This window comes from Biomphalaria glabrata, chromosome 16 (assembly GCF_947242115.1).
Source record: "Biomphalaria glabrata chromosome 16, xgBioGlab47.1, whole genome shotgun sequence".
In the NCBI taxonomy this organism is placed as follows: Eukaryota; Metazoa; Mollusca; class Gastropoda; family Planorbidae; genus Biomphalaria; species Biomphalaria glabrata.
The window spans coordinates 21,586,497-21,600,807 of record NC_074726.1 but is presented as its reverse complement, the minus strand read 5'-3'; the positions used below and the strand labels follow the sequence as shown (position 1 = coordinate 21,600,807).

Sequence of the window (14,311 nt, the reverse complement as noted above, 5' to 3'; positions counted from 1 at the left end):
TTGAACTTCAATAACATTTTTGTTTGTTATCAGAAAACGTTACTTTTGGTATTGATTTATAGGAGAATAAATGCTCTTCTTTTAAAACACAAATTACAGATTATAAGACCAAACATCAATTTAATTTAATGAGGTCAAATCAACGATGATATCGTTAATTAGGAGAGAAAGAGTTAAACAACCATATCCTAGTATACAGGTACATCTTGATCAGTACATTTCTATATGATAGGGGGAAAAAGACACTGGACCTTTTTATTAAGTAACCTCCAACAGTTACGAAGTACGCAGGATTACCCTTTCTAAGCGTATTCAATTATCCCCCAATTATCTTGGGGCAATGTCGAGGCAGAACTGGAAAGGGGGGGGGGGGGGAGAAGAAGGCAAGAACTTGTGTGCGTGTGTTAAGTACCAGTGTGTGTGTGTGTACAAAAACATAATTTTGGCAAACATTTCCTGCATTCAGGTCGGCCATTATTAAATGGCACATTTTGTTATTTCTTCACCTTTCAAACTTACTTGAGACTTTACAACGACGTCAGGCCAATGGTAACTGAATGTTTCGGTTACAATCGATACCAGCGTCAGGCCAATGGTAACTGAATGTTTCGGTTACAATCGATACCAGCGTCAGGCCAATGGTAACTGAATGTTTCGGTTACAATCGATACCAGCGTCAGGCCAATGGTAACTGAATGTTTCGGTTACAATCGATACCAGCGTCAGGCCAATGGTAACTGAATGTTTCGGTTACAATCGATACCAGCGTCAGGCCAATGGTAACTGAATGTTTCGGTTACAATCGATACCAGCGTCAGGCCAATGGTAACTGAATGTTTCGGTTACAATCGATACCAGCGTCAGGCCAATGGTAACTGAATGTTTCGGTTACAATCGATACCAGCGTCAGGCCAATAGTAACTGAATGTTTCGGTTACAATCGATACCAGCGTGAGGCCAAAAGAAAATCCACAGCCGAGGACAGACTTAGACGGTAATAACAAAATATAAATCGACCACCGGCGGAAAATGGTTATGTCTGCGTTGGATTTGGCAAAATATGTAGGTCGCAGCTCAGGCTACGTAGCTACGGGAAATACTGTATTCCTCATTTATCTTCGGACTTAAAGACAAGCCTTAGTATAACAACGCACTATATATACATTATAGGAGAGTGTGAAAGCGGAAAACGATTAGTCTGAGAGTCTTGACTTGCGTAACAGTTTGACTTTTTCATAAATATTACGTCTTCTACCCTCTTAACAAAATAAATTCCACACAACTTCCTCTATGTAGACACTGCGCCCACCCTTATGAAACCGTAAACCATATCCCCTTTGAATGCCCCTTCCTAATCCACCTTAGGCAGACCCTACTACCACTCCAGCCCAACATTACCAACACCCTGTACAGCAGTGCTGAACAACTGAAGAAAACAGCACACTATTTTTCCTTGGCACAGTCTGCAAAAGAGCTTGCAGCTCAGCGGCAATAGAGCTGGCTAGAAGAAGAAGTAGAAGAAAAACACTGGAAACGGTAATATATTGACCAAAACACATTGTTGTTTATCGACACTCATAGTTTTACGATAGTGAGATGATACAGAGTTATGTAACGTGAACAGTGGTGCCATCACAAATAATGCAGGGATTCAAAACTCTTGAATTACTTATTACCTAAGCTCAAGGGTACCTGCTATTAGAGGCGGCCTTAGGGGTTGGGGAGTGGGGCTACGGCCACAGGCAAGGCGCCTTAGGAGGGCCCCGCGATTAAGTGATTGTTTTGTCACCATTAGGCAAGCGTACAAATATTCGTGGCCTTAATATGACATTCGCCCAGAGCCCCACGCACTGCTAAGGCCGCCTTTGCTGCTATGCCACTGTTGATAATGTCTTGATAAGAATAAGGCTTATCGTTTCTTCAACTGGCTTCAGAGATAACGTTATTATGACTTGACTTGTGGCTTTTACTTACGGCAGACGATGTCATGGGTGTCTGGTGCTAGTAGAGCAGGTTGAACTCCAATCTCACAGAAAAAAAAAATCTTTGTAAGGTTAGATCAATGTTCGAGCTCGGATCCTTCGGCTCTTAACAAGAGCGCCAAACCACTCAACCACCGAATCCATTTTCTGACTCTATTGACGTGAAATGTCAAGCTAAACACATTTTTCGTTGAATGCAACAGATGTGAACCCAAGTGATACACCCGCAGTAACTTGGTCGATACATAACAATTATTTTTTTTTTAAATCAGTGATTGCAGTCTATAATGTGTGCTGGCGCGGTTTTACTAAAGTATAGGAGACCGACTGATACAACTGACTAGTTTTACAGTCTCTATATACAAAAAAAAAAAAAACAACAAAAAGACAACTCTTTGACACATAATGACAGGTCATAACAACGCTGTCTCGTGCCAGTTAAAGAAATGATAGAAAAAAAAAGAGTCTTATAACAAACTCTGTGTGTCTGTCTCAGTGTTTCTCAAACTGTGTGCCGCGGCACACTAGTGTGCCGCCGAAGATTTGCAGGTGTGCCGCGGGAGTTTTCTGAACGACATCCCCACTTACAACGACCAGTAAAAGTAGTGGACCGCTCCATAGTGACGGGAAGGGCTGTTAGCTATTCAGGTTATGTAATTGTCCACTATATATATATTGACTCAAATGTAGGCCGCCTTAGCAAATGCACAGCAGTTCTTGAATTGGAAACGATAATAATAAGCGATGTGTTTCATGTAAATTGGTTAGGTGTATGTTAATAATAACAAATTATCATTAAGCATTATTTATTGTTATCCATGGAGAAATACGTTAACAAGAATGAAACTGCGAAAGTGTTAAATGAAAAGCAAGGAACCAAACGAAGGTACAAAGAAGATGACATCGGACATGGTTTCATATCTTCGGGAACTGAAGATTCTCCATTGCCATTCTGTCTGATCTGCAATGCAACTCTATCGAATGAGGCGCTTGTTCCAAGCAAATTGAAGAGACACTTGGAAACAAAACATCCAGCTGTAAGCGCAACCGAAGGAATACTTTGAAAACATCAGGGCTCAACAAAATAAACAAGCTAAGAAACTTACGAACTAACTAAAGCTACCAGAAAGGGATTGATTGCAAGTTATAAGGTTGCTTAGTTATTAGCAAAACGCAAGAAAGCCTAAACAGAGGCTGAATCAGTCATTGCACCAGCTTTAGCAATAGTTGTTGAAACTATCCTTGGACCCGAAGCCGCCAAAAAGTTTATAAGTCCCTTTGTCAAATGATACTATCTTGCGCAGAATTGAAGACTTATCGTCAGATTTACAAGGTCAAATCTGCGAACACTTCGACGTGACTGTTGATGAAGTGTCTCTGCTGTGGTCTCTTCAAGTTGATGAATCCACTGACGTTAGCGGCAAAGCCCAGCTGCTAGCTTTTATTCGGTTCATAAAGAATGAAAAATGTGTCAACGAATTCTTATTTTGCAAAGACTTACCAACTACGAGCAAAGGCGAAGATATTTTCAATGTGGTGAACGAAAACATTTTGCTCTTCAAACTACAGTGGAAAAACTGTGTCAGCGTTGGCACCGCAGGCTGTCCTTCCATGAAAGGTGATTGATTGATTGTTGATTTGAGGCACATCGGCACAATTTAGGCCATGTCGTGCCTGCAGTCCCTTAAGGACTACTCTCTCTCTAAACAACAAGGGCCAGATTCTATACAGTCATATAATTAAAATCAAGGTCTATTCACAGTTAAAATAGTAAAGGTAGTAAAAATTTAAATATTTGGTAAAAATCTAATGTAAATAGTGCATGTTCAAAAATTCAGAAATCACATCTTCGTAGATAGCCCCACTTCCCGAATAAAGCCCAGTACCTTCCCAGGGTCGACATTATTAAATAGTGTTTTTAGATTAGTGGCTCTAAAATATTTCGCCCTGACATCCTGGTATCTGGGGCAATCAACGAGGATATGTTTCACGGTGAGGCGAGAGTCACAGTACTCGCAAAGTGGGGGCTCCTCTCTCTTCAGTACAAAAGAGTGCGTGATGTAGGTGTGGCCAATCCTAAGTCTGGACATGGTTGTGCTACCACGCCTTCCATGAAAGGAAATAGAAAGAGATTCGTCACTCTTGTGCGTCAAGAAAATCCAAATGTATTAGTTGTTCACTGCATGATCCACAGAGAAGCTCTTGCCTTCAAATCTTTGCTGAAAGATTTGATGTCTGTTCTGGACCAAGTGATTGAAGCAATTGATTCAGACTACAAATGTCTTCTGTATCACACCAACGTTCGTTGGCTCTCCAGGAGAAAAGTGTTAAAGCGTGTCATCCAACTCAAGGCTGAGCTGATTTCATTCTTGGAGGCTGAAAAAAAAAAAGACTTTGGAATTTCTATTCATGACGAGATCTGGTGTTTTAAGGCGAGATTTCTCTCTAATGTATTTGACAAATTAAATTCATCGAATTTAAGTCTTCAAGGACCATCGGAAACCATCATCACTGCATCCTCAAAACTGAAGTCATTTGGTGAAAATGTGTCTTTGTGGCAAAGTAAGTTTTCGAAAGGACTGCTTTCCTACTTACAATTAATGTTCTTCAAATAAAGAAATCACCCCCGAAATTCTGGAAACTTTGACACACCTGCAGTCAGCATTGCAGCATTATTTTCCAACAGTTGGAATAATGAGTATGGATGGGTCAGCTATCCATTTGGAAACAATGAAGCTACAAATCTGACAACTGAAGAAGAAGTGCAGCTCATTGATTTAAAAAGCGATGCAGTTCTTAAGTCAAGTTTTGCCGAGAAAAGCCTGGATGTGTTTTAAATTTCAATTAACAAGTTATATCCTGCAATCAGTTTAAAAGCAATCAAAATAATTCTTCCATTCGCATCTTCGTGGTTTTGTGAGTTTGTATTTTCAGCACTGACTGAAATCAAGTCTAATAAAAGAGAGAGACTTCTTGCAATAGACGATGAAATACGAGTTTGTTTGCCAACTCTGGAGTCTCCATTAGATCCCATTTGCTCTATAAAACAGGCACACCCTTCTCATTAAATGTAATACTTAAAAACTGGTAAAAAAATTTTTTTTCTTTTTTTATTATAAAACAACTGTTCTTCTTCGTGGTGTGCCGCGAATTTTTGTAGCTTTTTTTCTGTGCCGCCAGACAAAAAAGTTTGAGAAACACTGGTCTGTCTAGTCAAAAGTTTGCACACGCTATTTCTCTGACTGACACCCAATCTCGGATCAAGCTGAAATTTTGCAAAATTGTTGACAACACAAGAATCAATAAATAAAAAAATAACGAAATAGGTAATTAACAATTGGTAAATGATTACTTTGGTTGGTATCTCAAACAAGGAAAAGAAATAGTACTTGACTAAAGTAGTGGTATAAGCTGAATTTGTCCCTTTTATAGATTGTCGTCTGAGGATTATTACAAATTACAATTATTATTATTATTACAAACATGACTGACCAAAACTAATTTATATAAGCCCTTTTTTAAAAGTATTTTTGTTATTTTACTTGATTTCTCTAGATACCATCAACAGTGGTATAGCAAATAGAGTGTGTTGCTCGTATCGTGTCTCTTTGAATCTATATTAGGATTTTTTGTTATACATGTCTAACTCGATATGCTGCTCTCTCTCTCTCTCTCTCTTTACATTTTGTTTTTTTAAGATACGAGTTACATTCCTTAAGCAATGAGATTCACTATTATAGAAAAAGAAGAGAAAGAAATATTGAGAAATGTGGTGGCGATACAAGGAAACCTCAAGAACAACGTAAGAACATGAAAAGTGGGAGATTGGATGAGATTTGGAAATGATAGTAGAAAAAAAAAAGGTGAACGTTAGTAAAATGTTTGAAATGTTTCGATGTTTTTTTAGAGTCGAAAATAATTTACATTCTAGCACAAACCTCCCGCAGGACGACGGGGGATGTCAGCTGGCAGGGTATGGACCAGGGACCATTGAGACGAGCGAACCACAATCCAGAGCGCATGCCGCACCCCCAGGCAGCTTTGAATGGATGAAATGAGTAAAGTCCGGGTCACTAAATTGACAGATCACTGTTAGCAACCAATGAAGTCACCAGTAGTCATTGGTCTTCTTATCAACTGCTTTAGTCTTTTTCCAAGTTAAAAACAAATCTTTCCTCATTTTTATCTTTTCCTGCCGCATTTACCCAAATTGCTTTCTGTTTTGTTTTTTTTTGTGTGTTACTCTATCATCATTGCTTAACAAACAAAATGTAAAAAATCGTGTTTTTTTTTTTATTTATAAAAAACTTATCTAAAGAACTCCTTTCTTAAAACTATATCTACCAATAATGTACAAGTTACTTCCTTTATTCGATATCAAACAAAATAATTAATTACCGATAATTAATAGACTATATGAGTAATTTTTTAAATATTGATTAATGCTTTTTAGGTAAAATAAATAATTGTTTAAAGTATCCACTTGATCGGAGAATGGGCTATGGAGAAATAGCGTTAACAATCATTTAAGTGGACTAAGCCCGACATATTTAGCCATATGTGTGAATACTGAAGTATTAGTTTCCCCTGTTACTAAATTTTAAGATAGAATTGAAAGTTTAAATAATTGTATTTAATTAATAGGTAAGCCTATGAGGGGCGTAGCTTGGACTTTTCCATCACTTGGGTTCCCGGGGGCTTGACCTCTTTGGGGATATCTGCATTTTGCGTAATATTTAATGTAAAAAACACTCACTTGGCCCCCCCCCCTTCCTTTTCAAGTGGGCCAGGAGTGGGCCAGGAGATTTTTAAAATTCCCCCCCCCCCTAGCTACGCCACTGAAGCCCATGCATCATATATAAACTATGAACACACTAGGCTATGTATTGATTTTTCCCACCTTCCTTCATAAATTTAGGCAGAAGGCTCAGATCATAAAACATAAGCTAAATGTCTAGCTTGTACTCATGCGCATGCTGATCTAAAAATAGCTCATCACTCATATTGAAGGCTTATCATGAGCATTTAAGTAGTGAATGTAAAATCGTATATTTCAGTCTAAGTTTTAGTTTTTTTTTTTATTAAAGATTTTTATTCTATATTGTCAGTCTATTGTAGTTCGACCCAGGGGGCTGAAGGCTTTGGACTGGGGTTTTGTGCCTTCTCAAGTGGCTGGTGAGTTCCATGTGAGCCCGGAATGTTTGGCAGCACGCTGGGCAGGTTATTTCAGCTGGAGCTAGTGTCATTGGCCTTGCTTTTCTTCTGCCAGATTTTTTAACATAAATTCAATCTAGAACAAGCAAATATTTAAAAAATTCTTTTTAAAAAGCTTTTTACCAGATAGACAGATGGACACAGTGAGTAAATATAAGCTTCGTAAAAACACAACAAAAACGTTAAAGTCAAGAATGAGTTCAATGGATTAGGGGAGATTTTCATCTATAGATAAGGATGTTCAGGCGCCAATGACAATTTTTTTTAAAAGGGGGTCAGTACACTTGTCTAAGTAAAGGTTCCCTTTCAAACATTGCGATCTTTAGGGCAGATGATGTAAAGGTCGTCTGTTTCTGTGGCTCACGGTTAACGAGTGTGTCATGTGGCCAGCACAAAACCAACGCCTATATTTTTCCCCAACAAATGTCAGGTTCCCATTAGAGCTGGATGGACTTACATGCACCTTAAAAATTCAGACATAAAAAATCCCAGTCTTCACTAAGATTCGAACCCGGGACTCACGAATCCGTTTGGAAGCCAAGCGCTTTACCACTCAGCCACCGCGCCTCTTCGCTTGTCTACGTATTGTCGATTAATTAACTCGTTCCGTCAAGAAACAAAAAGTATTGAAAAGGCTGGGAATCAGTGTAAGTAGTAAGTTGGATTGTTGGCGCGCTAGTGTCAGGTTGACCAGGTCTTTTCATGCTTTGTAAGTCTGCCAGACTGTTAACTAAACCCTTAGAGTGTCACACTGACCGTTTCACTTCAATCGTGTAAGTCTGCCAGACTGTTAGCCAGGCGCCAAGAGTGTCACACTGACCGTTTCCCTTCAATCGTGTAAGTCTGCCAGACTGTTAGCCAGGCGCCAAGAGTGTCACAATGACCGTTTCCCTTCAATCGTGTAAGTCTGCCAGACTGTTAGCCAGGCGCCAAGAGTGTCACACTGACCGTTTCACTTCAATCGTGTAAGTCTGCCAGACTGTTAGCCAGGCGCCAAGAGTGTCACACTGACCGTTTCACTTCAATCGTGTAAGTCTGCCTGACTGTTAGCCAGGCGCCAAGAGTGTCACACTGACCGTTTCCCTTCAATCGTGTAAGTCTGCCAGACTGTTAGCCAGGCGCCAAGAGTGTTACACTGACCATTTCCCTTCATTTTTGTAGTCCAAGGCACCACACTTGCCCTATATTGTCATAGGGGCGACTTTGTGGGGTTGATAGTTGTGACTCCAGCTCAGGTCCAGTTGTATTACAAAATATACGCAATTACGTAGGACGTAATCATCTTCTTATTTGAAGTAACGTCTGTAACATGTAAGATAAGATATGTGACATACTAGGACAGAAAGTCCCCGCGCAGCTTTTATTGGTTCTAACCCAGCATTCTGGTGACCTACATTTCCCTTTTTCAATCCCATAATGCATTGTTTCTAAACTGTTACCATGATAGTTCTTCCGGCAACTTCTGCAAATTCCAGCGCTCCTGAGAGAAAACTCTATAGACCCTCAGTGGGTCAAATTATAACATATTTCTCTTTTGTCCCAATTCGAATCATGCCCGAAAATATCAAAGCAAAAAAATACATAGATCTGAGAAGCTCTAAGTCACTCTAAGAAATAAAAAAAATAACCTTGAATGAATGAGTACCATTCAATGAGGGTTTGTCAAAAAAACGTATATTTCTGCTTTTAATGGGTGATTTTGTGTAAGATTCTCACTGTAAACAAATGAGTGATTGACGGACATTTTCACTATTTAGGTCAATTACTTGCCAAATGAGAATATGACATCAAAAAAGAGAAAGATGACTTTTTAAAAATCCTAATACGTATAAGTACGATGCTAGTAATTTATTTTATTTATTTAGACGATAATCTAGGACCTTACTAGTTGTGTCTAGGCCACAAACTGACGAAGCGACAGTTTTAGGGAAGTGCCGTTAGAGGATTGTTAACAAATTAAAGTCAAGTAGAACTGACGACAAAAAAACAAGATAGCTTGTCCCATAGACTTATAGATACTATAGCTATACTGGGCATGGAGATTTTTTAACACTACAAAAAATGTGAACTTTTTGTAGAAACTTGGATCAAGGCGTTGTTTTGTTAAGTAAAGGAAGTAGAGTTTTTTTCTCAACCCTAACCTATGTAACATATAATTTAATTTCTAGATCTAGTAATTGAACATCAAAAATAAAAGTACTCCTCGTCTTATAATTATTATTTTGCAATTTTTAGATACATAATCTAGAAAGATCTAGGTAATCAATTTATTTAATTGTACATAATATGATTTAAATTAACATGAATTATTTCCATCTAGGATTTTTGAAACATTATCTCAATGGAAACAAACAGAATTAATTATATATTTGCGTGAATATCCGAGAAATGATTTTGCATTATTTCTAAACTTTGAAAACTAAAGATCATAACTTTTCTAAGACAGAAAAGATTGCTTGGGGTGACTCCCCTTAGAGCCTGAAAAAAGAGTTTACATGCATAAAAATCTATATATGTATAGGTCTGTGAATCGATCAGTCGCGAATAAGAATTTATTTCCGGTTTCCAGTCTAGATATAATATACAAGTCTATGGTCCCTTTAGGAGATTTCCATACATGGCGGAAAGCCTATAACTAGCCTATAACTAGCCTATAACTAGCCTATAACTAGCCTATAACTAGCCTATAACTAGCATATAACTAGCCTATAACTAGCCTATAACTAGCCTATAACTAGCCTATAACTAGCCTATAACTAACCTATAACTAGCCTATAACTAGCCTATAACTAACCTATAACTAGCCTATAACTAGCCTATAACTAGCCTATAACTAGCCTATAACTAGCGAGCCTTTTGGTGTATCCGGTGCACAAAATCCAGGACGTGTTCATTGCCTGTGTTTCTACAATGCTATTTGTACATTTATGTGCACATTTATATCTTGCAGAATTAAGTGTTTTTTAAAAGCTTTTCTGGTTGTCACTTTTATTTATTTGGCAATTCTGAAGTTCAATTAAGCCTCCTTGACATTATTTAGTTTATTTTTGAAAATCTCCAATGAAGACTTAGTCTAATTATTATTCATCCAAAGAAAGTCTCGAGCACAATGGAATTGCTGTGAACTGATATCGAAGCCCAACATACGATACCGTTGTTAATGCAATGTTTGTTTGTAAAATGTTGTACATGTTTCGGATGTTCCTTCACAGTTGAAGATAATTTACTTCCTAGTCCACACCTCCATCAGGACGACGGGGGATAGCAGGGGGCAGGGTTTGAACCCGGGACGATCGACAAGTCCAAACGCATACATCACTACCAGGTGTTTGTCTTTCAATCTAGATTTACTTGGCTATCTACCGTGCCCAATCCTATTCGTCTCTTTCTGTGCGTTTGAACTCAACAATGTCAGCAATACAATCTAATTTACTGCTTTGATTTATAGTTAGGGAAATAATGAGTTTTTGTTTTCTTATTCATCCTATAGAAACAGTGAATAAACCTTTTTTTTTTTTGCTCTTCGCCCTGTCGGAAACTTATTTACATAGGGCTAGGGAGCACATGACTTTAATTAAAACAATGCATGCGTGTAAGTATTTGTGGGATAGCCTAAGTTCGTATTTTAATTGCAATTGGTGGGCGCCCTCAGGACGATGTTATTACCAGCTATTGAAAACAAACAAGATACCGAGTCGCTTCACTCGTGTTGCAAAGACATGTGAATGCCCTTGCATATAAATGTCTCAAGTCCATAATGTTGATCGCTGATATGTATAGTTTGCTACCTTGGTGACCTATTGACTTTCAGGCTGTTATCAATTTTATGTTTTTCTCATTTAATTTTTTAAATACATTTTTTTCCTAAAAGCATAAAAATCAAAACGTGGTCAAAAAATAATACGAGTACTTGGGCCCTATGTTCGTATGGGCCCCCTCCCTCTCGTAATGCCAAAAGAAAAATTCAAATACGTATAGCATTACCTTAAAGGAATTCCAGCCCCCCTTTTTGTTGGGTTCCCGGACTAGAGTCCTGTTTGCCCCACACACACACACACCATTTAGCGGATGGTGCGTGCGCTGCGGCACTGTTTTACGAAGAAAATACTTGACATAAATAACATTGAATGAAACTCATGGAACAGGTGTTGGAACGAATGAATAAAACGTTGATCTGTTCGTCTTTATCATTTTCCATTTAAACCTACTTTAAGTTTTAAAGTTGCAGGCTTAAGTTTTAAAATAAATGTCATTGGAGCATGAATCGAGTTGCCTGGATCAGCCAGGAAAACCAATGACTTAATGTAGTTTGTTTAAGCTTCTCACTAAGATGCACGGACTTAACACATGGCTTCTTGTAGCAGTAATAAATCATCTCTATTGAAGTAACGTCATTTTATAAGCTAGGACAAATGTTAACATTTTGTTTGAAAGGGCAATTCAGAGGTGAATATATAGTCTATCTACGATAGGCCGACACTAAATATGTTGACCCTTTAAACACCACAGTTTTAAAAGCATGTGACCAAGAGCCATGACCGATAGTGATAATGCTTAATGTAGATTGCGGGGCCCTTGCAAGGTGCGGGGCCCGATTGGAGCAATCGCTCAAAATGGTTAAAGGCCGGCCCTGCCAGCAATGGAGAGGTCACTCCATCTCTGACAGTTGCCACCTGAGTAGTGGAAAGTCTCTCGAGACGTAAACTGAATACGTTGTTAATCTTATTACTTCTTTTATATCTAAGGTATTGTCTTTGATTGTGAAGATTAAGAATTAGTGCATGTTTTCACGTCACGACCCTAGCCTAGTCTTCGACAAGAACATTGCTTTGTAATTTCTTTGAAATGCAATCCTCTTTGCATTATGTCTTTTTTTAAATGTTATAGTATTAGTACAGCTACTGGAGGGGGCGCGGTGGTTGAGTGGTTATACTTGGCATCCGAATCCAAGGTCTTTAGGGATCTTAGTGCGCCCCTGAGTCCACCTAACTCTAATGGGTACCTGACTTAAGTTGGGGGAAAAGTAAAGGCGGTTGGTCGTTGTGCTGGCCACATGACACCCTCCTCGTTAACCTTGGACAAAGAAACAGATCATTTTAACATCATCTTCCCTGAAAGGGAACTTTACTTTTATCTTAATATCGCGTTGTTAGAAGAATCTTATTCAATTCAAAACTGTTGAAAGCCCTTTCGGGAAAATCAAAGATGAGACGATGATGTTGAAATGGTGAGCTGTTTCAATGTGAACTCGAAATGTCCTTCAAGTTAATGTCATTTTATTTTTCCATAAAGCAAGCAGGCTCATGCACAATAAAAGTTAATGTAGATTTTTGAAATATTAAGTCCAGATCTATACACATATACCACGTACAGCTTGTTATGGGAAACAGGTGTTTGGTAGTCTAACAGTTGATTTAGAATCGATCGGTAAGGTTTATTAGTATGATTTATGTAGGTGGAAATGGAGGGTGTGTGTGTGTTTATCATGATGTGATGGAGGGAGAAATCGGATAGATGAATTGAGCATATGCGCGAGCATAGGAGTCTGATGTGTAGTGTGTATTTGTACATTTTTACGTGATTTATTTTGGGTAAGAACCAAATATTTCATTCTACACTATTAGCACAACTGATCTTGCTGGCTTTATGAGTTAAAATGCAAGACGTCACTTTAAGTTCATTTTAGTTCGTTTTGTTTTTTGACTCTAGATCTTTCATTGATCCTTTCATTGGACAGATCAGTTCTTTTCTCTTTGTAAACTCTTTCCAATGATGAATATGTATACTTTGCAATGCTAAAATGTTACACGTATTATACATTATTATTAATTTGGGATTTTCCTACCAAAAGTCGATGCAGAGACATTGACTGGCTTGGCTTCCGAATCGACGGGTCCCGGGTTCGAATCCTGGTGAACACTGGAATGTTTAACTTTGGAATCCTTAGGGCGCCTCCGCCCAGCTCAAATGGGTACCTGACATTATTTGAGCAAAAGTTAAAACGATTCATCGTTGTGCTGGCTTCATTATACCATCTTTAACCGAGGACCACAGTACCTGATAACCTTTACATCATGTGCAGTATAGGTGAAAGGTCTGAAAAGGGTACTCAACTTTATAATTATAACTTCAGTTAATCACAGTAATCTGCTCTTTGTTTAAACATTGATTTTTAAGAACACAAAAAAAAAATACAAGAGAGAGAATAAAAAAAAAGAAAGCGATATGTACTATGTGGTGGCTATGTAATGTAACATAAAATAAAAAAGTTAAAAAAAAAAAGAAGAGAAAGTTAGAGAATTTAAAAGACATTGACACTATGCACAATGTCAAGGATGCCTTGTCAGAAAAAAAATCACTGTTGTCAACTTAGTAATGACTTTGTGCTACAGGCCGAAACACTTAATTCATATCTAGTCCTTTTGTTGGCACTCTATACTCTCCATATGTGGCTGTTAGAGATTTGATTCTAAAGTGCTGAGAATGGCGCGAGAAAAAAAACGATTCTCTGGTTAATTCAAATACTTGGCTTATCACTACGTCCGTGTTCTCTACACCGTATACACCAAAACACAAATCTTGCTATTTATATATTTGCTTCCATGTCTGAAGTTCGCCAATACATTTTAAAAATTTCAAGGGAAAACTGAATGAGATTCTTGACAATACTAGTAGGGAACATTGTTTGTTTTTAAAGTACTTCCTATATTTTTAATATCGTGACTATTCCTATATAATATTTTGTTGTTTTTAAATAATGCTCATATCGGCTTGTATAATTCAATTAATTTTCGAATACTTTTTTCGATTCCTACTTCTACCAAATCCTTTTTTGTTTTTACTCTAAAGGAAGGTAGTAAAGGCTAGAAATGTGTCTAAAACTCGTGTTTAAAAAAAAGAAAATTGTTTATTTTAAACTAAAATTTCGCATATTAAAGTAATACTAGATAACTAAGTTGATAGTGTCCATACTTTTCCTCTCAATGACTGATAATATATGAATTTTCGGTATAATGTACCATTTGAAAGTAGTAGTTGATTTTTTTTTCATTACTTGTTTTCTCTTGCTTTCGTTCTCTAAGTTGTCAACTGACATCTTCCCCTTCTTTACTCGC

At 37.8% G+C, this 14,311-nt stretch overlaps 1 protein-coding gene across 5 annotated transcripts in view; it reads left to right on the top strand.

Annotated features, from left to right (window-relative positions):
* The window catches only part of LOC106060850 (mucin-2-like), a 66,462-nt gene that overhangs the window by 18,213 nt on the left and 33,938 nt on the right, over positions 1-14,311 (top strand). The window contains exon 1 of one of the 5 annotated variants that reach the window (XM_056013488.1): positions 12,121-12,787. The exons of the other annotated variants lie outside the window; for them this stretch is intronic. The gene's annotated coding sequence lies outside the window, so the exon portion shown is untranslated. Of the gene's footprint in view, positions 1-12,120; positions 12,788-14,311 lie in introns of those variants that run through there. 5 annotated transcript variants of the gene reach the window in all.